At 44.0% G+C, this 15,256-nt stretch overlaps 1 pseudogene; it reads left to right on the top strand.

Annotated features, from left to right (window-relative positions):
- The first annotated feature begins 1,888 nt into the window (after nt 1–1,888).
- Nucleotides 1,889–3,417, top strand: LOC103650313 (cytochrome P450 711A1-like; annotated as a pseudogene).
- Nucleotides 3,418–15,256: the final 11,839 nt, after the last annotated feature.

The following is a 15,256-nucleotide window of genomic DNA, read 5'->3' as shown; positions in this document are numbered from 1 at the left end:
ATTGCCAGACTGAAGGCATTAGGCCACCAACCTTGCGAGTACACTAACCAGACTTGTTTCCATCCCTAGGTATAACAACTACTGAACTTTGTTAATCTAAAACTCTGAAATGGCATCTCAATGCTAAGCCTATAAGGATTAACCCAGTTTGTTGAAGAAAGAAGCACAACGTATATATTTATTTAGTCAAAAAAGTTACCACATCGCCAGGAGCTTTGGTCTGCTTGGACATGATCCATGGTATGCCAATGTTGGTGGAGATGGTCATCTTTGCTGCCCAGTTAATGTACTTGGTGCCATCATCTTTGAACGCCGCTTCCAAATGTCGGTACTCATTCTCCAATCTAGCAGGTAGATTTGGACAGACATTTCGTTAGAAAGGAGCATAAATATATATCACCTGATAATTGGTCATGAAGCCATGCCAAAATAAAAGACAAAAATGGTCGTATATATCTAAAGGCCGAGAGCATTGTTCATACAAGCCAAAAGGAAGCCTCGAGAGGAAGAGGTTGCCACAACAGTTTTGACTGGAATGATGAGCCCTCCTTGTGACACGAAAAGGTTGGCATCCTTGAGCTTTTTTATTATGATCTTTACAAATGTCTCCATGTGCATCAACATAAAAATGAATCAATAGGTCACAATCATCAACATCTGGTGAATTCTATGTATCACAAAATCACAAAAGTGGAGGTTAAATCAAATCAAAAATTCCTTTACCACCAAGAGCTGGAAATAAAATAGTCTGATTCAAATAACTGCACAAAAATGGTACAGAGGGTAGTGAATCTAGTGATTCAGTAAGGATGTGTCAATGTGATTACAGATTCCAGCTGTATTCAAAACTTCAGATACTTCATCTTTCAATAATGTTCTCACATATTGGCATTAAGGTCTAAGTTGATTTACACTCCTCATTTAATGACTTCAATAGGAAAGGAAGAACACATGTTTTCCATGCAGTTCTTAATTTTTATGGTTTTCCCACAATCTCGCCATGATAGAGCGTAACATTTTGCATTTGTGGTTGATTTGAAATTGCTGTCTACAATTTGTCATAGGGTTTAGGGTTCAGTAGGATCAGTAGCAAGATATGTATAAACCTTGCGGTCGTCTGAAGATCGACTCATACTTGTGGTAAGCTTCCCTCACTGTTGGTGTATACACAATAGGAAGAAGTTCTTCGACATTGTCAATCAGGAGCTTGTAAAATATCTTCTCATTTCTGTCCTGGAAAATAAATGCATCATTCAACAAAACAAAAGCACTCCTGACTGAAATAATAAATCAGAAATAGGAAGGGAATTAACTGACCTTTTGGGATCCACCAACATATAAAGCTGCACGATTTAACTTAAAAATAACCAGGTTAGGTACCCAATCAGATCTTTCTTGTGTACAAACATATCCATATGAAAAAGAATATATAAGCACCCATCTTTCCTCTGCAAGAGTAAAAATCTAGATAAATCTTATGCCCTGTTTGGTACCCATGAATATATAAGCACCCATCTTTCCTCTAACAACATCTAGAAACTAAATTTTAACAGGTATATCTATATATAGACATTTCTCAACCATTAACACTCCCTCCACCCCCCTCCCAACATACCATCAGTACTCAGAGTCATACAAGTCTGTCAAGAACCAGGGCAAATACAGAAGCCAATTTGTGACCAACTGACACCTTTCTCTCTCTAGAGATTGTTTACATGCCAAATCCCAGTTTTCAGGTTGCTTGTAATGCAAAAAACAACACAAATTCTCAGCTAACCCACACCACATGTGAAACATTATTCATTTTTTCTGTTGTACTACCAAATGGTGCCTTTTTCCTTGCTAATTGTGAACCAGACCCATATAGAAGTTTGGTGAGATTATAAAAAAAGCCTCCCCACCATCCCCAAGTGCAAGTTTTTGGTGTACTTTAGTCTATAGATGCTTCTTACATTAAAATTTTCATATACATTTGAACCAAACATCGCCTGCAATGTGTGTCGATCGGTTCCCTACACCAGGACGCCCTCTTCCTCACCAGGTGCACGCACTGGTCCATCCTTCTAGGTAGACCGAAATGCTAGCTAGCTCGATCTCAGATAGAGAAGGCATGGGAAGTTTTGTTGGTTGAGGCAGTGACGAGCTTACTCGTATGATCTATGATGGCAGGGACTCGATGTGGTCGGCGATGAGGAGCACGGTGGTTCCGCTCTACCAGCCAGCGCGGCTTGCCGGGCTCATTCCGGTGATGCAGTCGTACGTCGACACACTGGCGGCGAACATCGCCGCCTGCCTGGACCAGGACTGCATCCCCTTCTGCCAGCTCTCGCTCCGGATGGCCATCGACATCATCGGCAGGACGGCCTTCGGCATCGAGTTCGGCCTGTCCAAGAACGCCGTAGGCACAGGCAGCAGCAGCGAGTCCCCAGGCGGCGGCGGCGGCAGCGGCAGCGAGGGTGAGGGCGACGTCAGGGAGTTCCTCAGAGAGTACAAGCGGTCCGTGGAGTTCGTCAAGATGGACCTGACGAGCTCGCTGTCCACCATCCTCGGGCTCTCCCTCCCGTGCGTCCAGACACAGTGCAAGCGCCTGCTGCGGCGGGTGCCCGGGACGGCGGACTACAAGATGGACCAGAACGAGCGTCGCCTCTGCTCCCGCATCGACGCCATCATAGCCGGCCGCTGGCGGGACCGGGCCACGCGCCGGCGTTGCGGCCCCGGCGCCGCCCCCGCCCCGCTGGACTTCATCGCGGCGCTGCTGGATGCGATGGAGAACGGCGGCAGCAGCGGTGCAGGTGCCAACAAGGACTTTGCGCTGGCGGACAGACACATGTGTGCGCTGGCGTACGAGCACCTCATCGCTGGCACCAAGACCACGACATTCACGCTGTCGTCGGTGGTGTACCTGGTCTCGTGCCACCTGCTCGTGGAGGCCAAGCTGCTGCGGGAGGTGGACGGCTTCACGCCGCGGGCGCGCGCCGGACGCCGACGAGCTCCAGAGCGTGTTCCCCTACCTCGACCAGGTCATCAAGGAGGCCAATGCTCGTACCATATAGAAGAAGGGGAAAAGGAAATATAATTGCAGCAGCTTTCGGTCACCTGAGGTGAGGAGGAGAAATCGTCATGAAGAAGACGAACGTCCGGGCAGGATCGATGTCAATCAGACCATGTCTTGAACACACGGCCATACGCCTCAATCCTGGGAACCTCAATGTTGTCAGACCAGTACCTCGAATTGGGTCTCCTGCAAAAATGGATCCAGCGATTTCAGAACACGATCCCATCGCTTGATTGCAGAAAAGACACAGATAAAGAAGTTACGCATTCCCATTCAGGGAGTGAGATGTAGGTGTTGACCTGACTTTGATGTCGGCCTTGTTCATCCACCAGATGTAGGTGTTGAAGATGAGGTAGTCAACATCCTTCCAGTGCTTAGCGTGTGCCTCGATCCGCTCGGGACTGATGATCTCTGCTGAGGAAGGGCGCCTAGTAGAACTCGAGCGTCTTCATGTAGCGGCTCCAAGGTCCTTCCACTCGTGTGCGTAGGCCAAGCGAGCGCACCACGGTGTCGAGGTCCTAGGAAGAGATGAACCCAGATCTGAGGGACGGGGGCTTGCCCAGAGATGAGAGGAGGGGCGACATTCACGCTGGATGCGGCCGCCGGATGGAAACCCTTGCGCGAGCGGTAATTGCGGGATGGAATAGGCCGCGGGCAGCGCTGGATGCGGCCTCGGGAAGCGGGCTTGGCGGCCGAGAGGGACGCGCGGGTGGGGCGGGCGCTGCGGGAGGGACGCGGGCGCGGCTGGAAGCGGCAGGAGCGTTGGATGCCGCTGCGACGCGCTGGATGCGGCAAGGATCGCGGCCGGCAGAACGTGCACCATGTCACTGTGGACGCCTACATTAGGATTATAATAGTAGTAGAGATTACCTTTAATTCTATTATAGGAACAAATGATCTAATTCATTAGAAAGGAAATTATGTATAAACTAACATTTTAATTATTCTTAAAGAACATGAACACTAATTTCCTTAGTTTATTCTTTAGGAAAAGCTAAGTGATATAAATAATATGAACTAATTTTGATTAAATGATTAATTAAGCCTATATAACCAGTTGTGAACAAATATAAATCTAATTAACTAGATTATGAGAGGATATAATTACTCAATTACTTATCTTTACCTTTAGTTTAGAACCATATGACCTAGATATTTAAAATGAATATTATATTCATTGGTGTATTATTAACTATCGTTTTAGTTATGACGGTGTGAATTTAGTTATATTAATATTATTAGAAATCCCTATTTGGCATACAAATAATTATCAATTACTTAAATCTAAATCATAAAAACGTAATTATATAATTATTTATCTCATACGTTTGATTAAGAAAAGGTAAACTACATTTGTTTTTAACTTCATAATTAGAAAACTATGCATAAATTGACTATAACAAACCTAATTTAAATTGATTTTTGAGAGTACACAAAATCTTGAAAACACACAATTAAAGAGGTTCATCACATAATTACCAAGCTTAACAAAACAATGATTAATTCGCTTAGTGTTGGAGGCCTTCGTCCTTCGAATGTCCTCAAAAACGTGATTTAACAATATCTTCCAAGTGTGACATTTGAATAGGTACCTTTGGACTCGGGCTAAAAGCATATACGATGTAAAAAGCATGATCATGACGAAGGTTGGAGTTGCTCTGAAGCTACGTGCAGGGGAGCTTCGGCTAAATGGCGGAAAAAATGAACCGACTTAAAGGGGAAAAGGCTATCTAGTCCTCATAAAATTGTCTATAAGTTAATAATAAATGTAAAGGGCATGAATATAATTTCTCACAGGCTGCGTCCTATGCCTATAAATAGATGAACAATACCCCCGTACTGTTCACGCTGACTTGTACTTGCTCGTGCATCACGCTTGTACTTTTACCTTCTGTCGAGCCGAAGGTACATATGTAATTCAATATTGTTTCTATTTTTCCATGATAATATAATGAGGATGAATTGATAATGCTATATAATTGTTCATTTTGTCTCTTATATTTCATATGTTTCTCCTTTTATTAACATATACCATGATGATGAAGGTATGTCCTTCATGACCTTTGTCTGAAGATCATTATATCCTAAGGGAAATAATGCTTCGAAGGACGAAGGGCATTAACATTTAACATCTTGTGTTGCCTTGTTCTTAATTCATTGCACTTGAGAACAAGTCGCCAACATTGGCGCTCACCTCCGGTGAACTCTTTCGACCACCTTCGGCAAGCACTGACCTTCGTCATGTCGCCGAAGAAAGCTTCAGCACCAGGGACCGCTGCACTACAGCCGCTGGACCCAAATCAGGAAACTCTTTCTCTTTGAGAGGCTCGAAGCCAGAAGAGGAAAGCCACTAGTCCAACACTCCAGAAGGAGGAGTTGGACCAAGAGATCAGGGACATGGAAATAATCCATTAGCAAGTACAAAGGAAGAAGGAGAAGATGACGTGTCTGGCTGATCTTCAAAGGAAGATCGATGAAGCCACTGAGGAAGTGCGTCATCTTGCTCAAGATGAATAGGATCAAAGACCCCAACATAGGGAGCTTCATCAAGAAGGCTTGTTCAATGAAGATGTATGGTATGATGATTTAAATCATGATGCCTTTACTTTTGATGATGCTTCTCCCTTGGCAGCAGAACTGCAGGCTACCCCATGGCCCCTGTCATACAAGCCACCTCAGCTTCCCATGTATGATGGGCATTCAGATCCAAAACAGTTTCTGATGAGCTATGAAGCAACTATATCTTCGTATGGAGGCAATACTGCAGTTATGGCGAAGTCCTTCGTCATGGCAGTCCGGAATGTAGCCCAAACATGGTATTCTTCTCTTCGGCCAGGGACTATCACGTCGTGGTAGAAGCTTAAGGACATGATGGTTACCAGCTTCCAGGGCTTTCAAACGAAGCTGGTCACAGCTCAGGCTCTGTTCCAATGCACGCAAGACCATGAAGAATACCTTCAGGCATATGTACGAAGGTTCTTGCGATTGAGGGCACAAGCGCCTATGGTGTCCAATGAGATTGTCATTGAGGCCATGATCAAAGGTCTTCGCCCAGGACCTACTGCCCAATATTTCGCCAGGAAGCCTCCACAAACTCTGGAGAAGCTGCTTCAGGAGATGGATGAGTACATCCGGGCTAACAACAACTTTCGCCAAAGAAGGGAGGAAGCTTACAGATTCTCGGAAATGACCAGGGGCTTCGGAGGAAGAATCCACCTGAGGCATGTCAGGTCAATTCATAATTCCAAGAGTGACGACAAAGGAAGTCAGCCTCAGAGGTCACAATACACCTCACAATCTTCGGGGCAACAGCAGAGCTCTTTCAGACCACTAGCTCCAAGGGGCAGAGGCGCCAGGAGCTTCGGGGGAAGATTTGGGGATCATCCCAGAAAGATCTACTGCTTATTCTGTGGTGAGGACAAGGGCCGTACTACAAGAATGTACCAAATCACCATTTAGAAGCAAAAGGAGATAGCAGAAGCCGAAGCTCGGCAGAGCCAGTCGAAGCAGGTCTTGCACACTTTTTCGTGCCACTCTCCCTACATACCAGAGTATGTGGGCAATCATCCCACAACTTCTATGGCTTCGGCTAGTCACTCACAGGCTTCCTGGCCACAACTCCCACCCCCGCCACCACTACAGCCGACCTATTCTCGAGGCCAGTCAGAAGGGCGCCAGTACCCTCAGCAGCAACGTGAAGTCAAGGGAGGAATCCGAAGCTCGCACAGTCAACAGTACTGTGCCGGAATCAAAGCACATTTTTTGAGAGATATCCTACCTCTGAACAATTTCTTACATTCTATGTCATTTTTGTTTTTCAATAAAGAACAAGTAATGTAAATCTAGTTTTAATTCCTTGTAATAGTTTCGTTTCTATTAAAATGAAATATATCTTCTTCACAGATTTACGAAGCTCAAAAATTACCGAAGCTCAAAAGTCGTTCCTAAGGGAATGCAGAGCTAAAAAGTGTAAGTTTTGCCAAAGCTACAAAAAGTCATTCCTAAGGGAGCGCAGTGTAAGTTTTCTGCTCAAAAGTCGTTCCAAAGGGCATGCAGAACCAAATACCGCCGAAATATAAGGCGAAGCGCGAAAAGTCAACGCGAAAAATACCACCGAAATAGAAGGCGAAGAAGTTCAAAAGACGTTCCTAAGGGGATGCAGAACTTACACCGAAAAATAAGCGGTGAAGCCGAAAAATAAATGGCAAGGAGACTTCGATCGTTCCTAAGGGAACGCAGAGATGGTGTGTTCCAGTGTCGGCATGTGGGTGCGTATCTTCGGCATTAGCATCATTCACATCATATCATCACATCATCCCGCATAACATCACATCATACATCATATTGCACTGTTGACACGAATTGAATATGAAGTCGACCTTTGAAGACTGCTTTATAAAAAAATGAAAATGTGCTTAGGCACAAAGTTAGCTGAGAAATACGGCTTCGTCAGCTCTATTGCAGAAGAAGGGATCCTTTGTTTACGAAGCTGGGAAGTTTTTACGAAGCATGGATATTTTCACGAAACATGGATATTTTCACGAAGCACGGATTTTCTTCTTTGTGAAGCATGAAAAGAAGGGAAGGTGTTTTTTCGCCGAAGGCTCAAAAATGGTATGTATATAAAGTTTCATGCATCGCAAAGAACTGAATTACAAATAATTTACACATTAGATTCAAAAATATGCATATCGAATATTACAATCTTCATACACCGAAGCTACTTTGACAGTCTAAAAATGTTTTTACAATATCAGTCCTCTTTCAGGACCTTTTCCACAATTTCATTCAACAACTTGTTAACAACTTCGTCAACAATAGATTCGGCTATGTTGATGATTTCTATTGCTTTCTTTGTTTCTGGGTCGGCCAGGGGGGTCAAACGGCTCCGGTGGAGGAGATAATTCAGCTACGGTAGAAAAAATCAATCAGTTCGAAGTCACGAAAACAAACGACGAAGCTAAAGGCCATTAAATGATACCTATCCGTCTCTCGCGTTCTGCAGCTTCATCAGCTTTTTTCGCTGTTTCTCGAGTGTCATGAATATCTTTTTCACTTTTCTTCATTATTTCGTGAGCCATTTCTCGGCCGCCATTTGCCCAGATGTCAGTGTAAAATTTTCTGCCCACTAAGCTTGCTTTAGCTGAGGGATCTTTTGTATCATCCACGGAGAAGGCAGCTTCGGCCTGGGCCAGGGTTTTGACATGATCGCAACCCACCATCTCCAGGATGGCTGAAATTCCTCTTGCACCGGAGAACGCACAGACATCCCCTCGATCACTTAGAATTTCTTCAAAAGCTTCGGCCTCTCCGCTTATCCACTTGATAACACCCTCAGGGTCTCCCCGTATGAAGTTATCTTCGTTTGAATAGGCACCCACGTTGGCAAAGCTAGCCTTTATCTTTCCCACGCAGCCCAATGATTTTTCAAAGCATCTTTCTTTGGACGCGCGAAGTTCTTCAACTGTTTTTTCTAAATAGTTCTTCCAATATTCACTGATATATCAGTTAGCTTCGGCAAGACCACACTTTTATTTGGCTTCGGCCAATTGTTTCCGAAGGTCTTCGATCTCATTCTTTTGGATCTCAGCTTGAGCCTTGAAGCTGGCTTCATCTTCTTTCACTTTGTTCACCAACGAAATCAAAATTTTGTCTTTTTCAAGACCTTCGTTACTTAGTTCAATTACCTCCAAACAAAGGTTGTTCAGAGCTATTGTATATCCTTCATCTTCAATATTTTTCTGTGCCCTAAGGGCATTGCTAAGAATTAAGCCCTGCAAGAGGGAGATAGAATTAAGTATAAACAAATAAAATGTTTTGTTTTCAAAATACTAAATTAGCCTTTATACCTTTATGTTGTTATATGCTAAGCTGTTAGCAAGCACATCCTTCGATAAGACTGAAAGGCCATCTTCCAGCGTCAGAAATCCGATGCTTCTTCCTATCTCCCGGCATACGGATATCTCTTTACTATCCGGGAGACAGTACAAAAAATCTTCCTCCCCGCTGCCATTAAACACTAATGCCCCCTTCGGGTATTTTAATTTTTGGGCATAGTGTAGTGCTTCCAGCTTTTCTGCTTGAGAAAGTTTCTTCCCAGAAGTATGGCGAATGATGTAATCAGTGCTTTCTTTGGAAGCTTCGGAGGCAGGAGCTTCAGCCCTTTCAGGCGCAACTTGTTCTCTCGCCTTTTCTTCAATTACGACAGGCTCTATCTTAGAAGACTCTAAAGGCCCAGCTTCGGTATCAGCTTGAATTACTGCAGCTTCAATTTTGGCCGGCTTTGTTTCAGCTTCGGTTTGTGCTTTCGAAGCTTCGGCAATTTTCCTTGAAGGAGTAGAGTTCAAAGTCTTTACTGTTTCTAACACATCTAGTACATTTGCCATCCTTCTCCTCTTGGGAGTTGCAGCAAAACTTTTTTGTGCCTTCGGCGCTGTTACTTCTGATGAAGGGCTTAAAATTTCTAACATTTTTGTTTCTCCAATATTTGACTCTTCAGCCTTATCCTTATCAGTCTTCATCCCAGCTAGCTCAGCTGAGGGTAGCTTCGACATTGTAGTTGGCCCTTTAGTACTTTGCGCAGGAGGAGCAATTTCTCTTGATTCAGCAGCTGAAGAGGCCTCCCCGCCAAACTCAAGAACCACGACCGGTTCAATATAACGTGGCCGGTAGGTAAGTACCTTCATCTTTTTGCCCGCAGCCTTCGGCACAGGTTCAGCCGAGGCGGCCAGAGCAGTAGCTTTCCTCTTCTTCCCTTGCCCCCGTAGCGGGGTAGCGGTAGTCGGGGTAGATGAAGCCAACAGCGTCAAAAACTCTGTTAAATCTCTTCTTTTCTCGACTTCAGAAGGCAGTGGATAATGCATTATCTTCTGCCTTAGAATATGATCCAAGTAGTTCATCACTTATAAATTCAATGCATTTTAGCCAGTCATCGTTTGGTTCATTGAATTTATCCCCATATCTGAATGTATACTTCAGCCGGACCAATTCACCTTCGCTAGACTTGGTGACGGTCTCCTTCGGCATCTCCTAGCTCTCTACAAGCGGCCATACTCTAAATGCTATGTGCTCTTGAATTAAATCTCTCGTACCAATAAAGAAGCAGACAGTACCAAATGCCTTCTGGCATGCTTCAGTGGCTTCATCAATTTCAACCTTCGGTTTTCGAAGGCCGAAGCGGGACCATATGGGGCGCATAATAACCTCCTTGATGTCCTCCCTCGCTATCAAGTCGTTCTTCACATAAAATCATTCTTCCATCCAATTTCCCGGCCATCTTTTCCGAAATGTTGGCACAGGGTGGCTTGCGTTGGGACGGGCAATAAGTCCGTAACAACCGAAGTTGTTGTGATATTGTTCTTTCCCCGTGGCCTTCGTCTCATACAGAAATTCGTGCATGCTGCAGAAGCATTTTGTGCTTGGCTCTATCCCTTGGCTTCTTACTGCCTAGACGAAGACTCGCATCCTCAATATGGCTTCGGGGGTCAATTGATGAAGGAAAATTTGGAAGGTTTTCAACACTTCAACCACAAACCTGCTCAGTGGGAACCGAAGCCCAGCTTTGAAGAAGCTTCGGAAAATCACAACTTCGTTCTCCTCAGGCGTAGGAACGTTGTTGTCTCCGCCAGCCCTCAGAATAGACATATCCCGAAAGTACCTTCCCCTCATGTTTTCGAGGTGACTTTGCTTGATGGTCAATTTTCCGAAAATTACATGACTTGGTCTCCAGGGTCGATCCTCAGAATCTTCGCCTCCACTTTCTGCATCATAACTATCACTATCACCAGTATCTTCAGACAGGCCCTCCAGTATCTCCTTAGTAATCTTCTCTGTATTTGATTTTGCCATTGACTCGATAAACCTAGCTATGTAAGGATTCACAGCCTTCTTCTCCTCAAAAAGCTTCTCCTCTTCAGTTAGCTTCGTCTCAGCAGCGTTAGTGAGCAAGAGCTATAAAATTGAGAAAATAAAGCAAATGGCACAAGCAGCGTACCAAATGAGGTTGGTGCGAGTTCTTATTTATACGCTCGGCACGCTCCAAATTGGGGGCCCCGTCCGTCATTGACTGTTGCTATTCTAGCAAATGGAAGGTGTTTTTTTGGACCTTCGGCTTAAGGCCTTCGTCCATGTCGCAGTCTGAATTCGTTATCTTAAACAAATTAATACTGCGAGGGGCTACTGTTGGGGGCCTTCGTCCTTCGAAGGTCCTCAAAAACGTGATTTAACAATATCTTCCAAGTGTGACATATGAATAGGTACCTTCGGACTCGGGCTAAAAGCATATACGATGTGAAAAACATGATTGTGATGAAGGTTGGAGTTGCTCTGAAGCTACGGGCAGGGGAGCTTCGGCAAAATGGTGGAAAAAAGAAACCGACTTAAAGGGGAAAAGACTATCTAGTCCTCATAGAATTGTCTATAAGTTAATAATAAATGTAAAGGGCATGAATGTAATTTCTCACAGGCTGCGTCCTATGCCTATAAATAGATGAACAGTACCCTCGAACTGTTCAGCTGACTTGTACTTGCTCGTGCATCACGCTTGTACTTTTACCTTTTGTCGAGCCAAAGGTACATATGTAATTCAATATTGTTTCTATTTTTCCATGAAAATATAATGAGGATGAATTGATAATGCTATATAATTGTTCATTTTGTCTCTTATATTTCATATGTTTCTCCTTTTATTAACATATACCGTGATGATGAAGGTATGTCCTTCATGACCTTCGTCTAAAGATCATTATATCCTAAGGGAAATAATGCTTCGAAGGATGAAGGACATTAACATTTAACATCTTGTGTTGCCTTGTTCTTAATTCATAACACTTGAGAACAAGTCCCCAACACTTAATATTATTTCTTCAAAATAAATTAGCGCAAGGCTAAATCTTTTATTAACGGTAGTCCTTAGGAGGTTGTCATAAATTAGATATTGTCTTCTACCTTTAGCGAGGGAGCAGGAAGGGCGCAGCTGTCGGGCAAGATCGATATAGCGCAGGAGAGGGATGCCGAGGCGAACTCCGATGAGGATCAACGTCGTTCGGCATAGGGGGGAAATCAGGTACTCGATGATGCGGACAACATCGCGGCGGTGGAGGAGGGTCTCTGTCGATGAGTCGATGACAAGCGATCGACGTCGATGGTGATGCGCTGTAGCAGACTTCGGCATGACGGTGCCAAGCGAGGGCAAGTGAACACGAGAGAAAACGAGCAGTAGGCGAAGGGCAGAGGAGCGTGTGCCAGGGAGAAAGCAGGGATGTCGAGCGTGTTTTATAGGCGAGAGGGGAGAGAAACGACGACCGATGTCTTCAATCGGCCATCAATGGAGTACATGGAGCTTGAATGGAGGGAGAGAGAAGAGGAAACAAAAACGTTAATGCGCTGGCGAACGGTCGCGGCTGGGACTTCGGTTTGTGGCTCAGGCGTCGGTCGGACTGGGCATTGCGCGCATGGCGTGGGGAGGGGCTGCGTGTTCCTGGCGTCGCGGTAGGGCTTCACGTCGAGGTGTGGTCGGGGTCGCGTCGTGTCTCGGCCGGGGCGGTCGGTGTTGCTCACGGTCGGGCGTGCGGGCTTAGGGTCGGGGCGCGCCTGGGCGGTCGGCAGGGGCTCGCGCGGTCGGCTGAGTCGGGCAGCGCGCGGTGCTGCGCGGGGTTGGAGTGTCGGTTCCTAGCGCGTGGGCAGGGGCGTCGGGTAGCTGATGTGCGAGGCGGCCGGAGCGTCGGGTCCTGCGGGGCTCTGCCTGGGAGAGAGAAGCGAGGGGGAGGAGAGAAATAAGAGAGAGGGAGAGAAACCAGGGGTGGCGGTGGCGGTGGCGGCTAGTAGCAGGGAGGGAAGCCAGGGACAGCGGCCAGGGGGATTGGGTCAGGGAGCAGGGCGTCGGTCCTTGTTGGGCCCTGGTGGGCTTTAGGGTTAGGTTAGTTAGGTTTTTTTTCTTTTTCTTTTTCTTTCCTAATTTCAAAAACATATTTTTAAATATCTCTAAAATTCATAATAATTAAACCAAAATTATTTATAAATGAAATATTTATTTTTGGACTAGTATATATTATTTACTAGGATTTTCATTTAAGAAGAAATGCTATTAATATCCAAAAAAATTATGATCAATCAAACATTATCCCAATGAAATAAATAACAAACACTTCAATGAAGAATTTATTACCATAATTACCATTAATAACTAAATGCATTATTTTTATTTTATGATTTTTATAGTGTTACAAATCTACCCGTCTTAAAAAGAATCTCGTCCTCGAGATTAAGAAAGGCTAGCACGAAAGCAAATGAGATATATGGTTATTTGTAGGTTCTTTAGTTCACATTGAACTCTTCCAATATTAGGGAACTTCCTTACTTCTTTGCTCCGCAATGTATACTAATCAAGCGACCTTCATCATCGTACTTATAAAATGGTTGGTCCTCTGAATTATTGCTAAGATCATGCTTGGTAGCTTTCTTCTCTAGTCGGTCTAGACGCTTCTTGGGACATTCGCGAATAATATGTCCTTCATTTTTGCAGTAGTAGGAAGCACCTCTTGCTTTGAGTTCTTTGCGAGTCAACTTTGCTTGACCAACAGGGGTGAGGGTTGACTGGGTGTCTGTATCTCATATAGCTGAGTCTGACTTGATTCTTCTGTTTGGGTATCCATGTATTTCTTGGCTTTTGCTTGTGGTTGAGGTGGACTAATCATGTATCCAAACATTTTTCTATTCCTTTTGTTGTTCTTCATTCCATTCATCGAATATCTCCATGACTCATTTTTCTCATTTATAGTTGTTAAGATAGGAATATTGTCGTTGGCATTATTTACTTCCTTTCCATTGGGGTTCATCATCTAGCTAGAGGGTAAAAGAGTTAGTAAGACAGACTGCATAAGAGGCTTGCATGACATTAAGATAAAGAGCTAACACAACATTCGGATTTTCAAAATAAGATTAGTTAAGGATGATTTCTGATTCCGACTAGCTTCATCATACTACAAGAGAGTACCGGTGTTATAATCCTTAACAAAGATCTTTTGAACCTTATAAATTTCAGAGCATGATATCCAAATCATCTTTCTGATCCAACAGTATTTCTTTGAGCACAATTTGAGAGAAAGACTTGAGCGGAACTTTTAGGGCAACTAGAATGGAGCATCACATTGTTTGCATATAGCAGATGACACCATACTTTATTCTCTTTATAAAGAGGCAAAACACAATAAGTGCGAGAGATTCTCCAAATTTATTCATATATCACTTAGCACAATTACAAATCTTGAATGGGGCAACACCTCGACATTTTCTTTTCTTTTTTTTGTGAGACATACTCTTTCTTCTAGCTAAATGGTATATTATTCTTCCTTGTCAGATGCACCAATCAGAGCTGGAGGTCGATTGTCTTCAACTACTATTCTTTCTCCAGATGGGGTTTCCAAACATATGGTTCTCTCAGTATGTTGGATTACTACCTTAGTTCTTTGTAACCAATTCTTTCCAAGAATCACATCATTTCCCATTGATTCCATCACTATAAGATCAACTAGAAAATCTATCCCATTGATTTTAACACTTACATTTGGACATATGTAGTTTACTATCATTTTTCTTTCGGGTGCACTGATGGTCATCCTTGATCTTAAGGGACACTTAAAGATACCATACTTTGTTGCAAACTGGGCACTGATAAAGGAATGTGTTGTGCGAGGATCATACAACACGGTGGCGATAGTTGTGTGAATGACTAGTGTTCCAAAAATTACTGCATTTTCATACGGGATGGTTCCTGTCACTGCATAACTTATCCTTCCCATGGACTTTTTCCGTTGTTTATTCTTTGTTGATGCATGAGTTTGAGGGTGTTGTCTTTTCTTTTGGACCTTATTGATCTCCACATCTTTCTTAGGACAACTATTAACAAGATGGCCGGTATCACCACAACCAAAGCAAGCATGACTTGATAAGTTACATGGTGGAGTTGTCTTTACGTTGTTGGTAGAAGTTTCTGTGCATTTTTGTTCATATTCCATGTCTGAAGATTGAGATAGCTTCATCTCGGAGGTGATATGTAGTGAACTTTTCTCAGAACAGTTACAGAAGTAATGACCTTCATGTCCACATTGATAGCAAGCTTTACTTGAAGTTATTTCTTGACTTTTTCCATGTTTTCCTTTTCGTTTCTTGGACCTGATGCGACGACGAGGCCGAAACTGTGTG

Source organism: Zea mays, chromosome 3, assembly GCF_902167145.1.
Source record: "Zea mays cultivar B73 chromosome 3, Zm-B73-REFERENCE-NAM-5.0, whole genome shotgun sequence".
NCBI lineage: Eukaryota > Viridiplantae > Streptophyta > Magnoliopsida > Poales > Poaceae > Zea > Zea mays.
The sequence above is the reverse complement of the archived record's forward strand: the minus strand, read 5'-3'. Positions and strand labels throughout refer to the sequence as shown.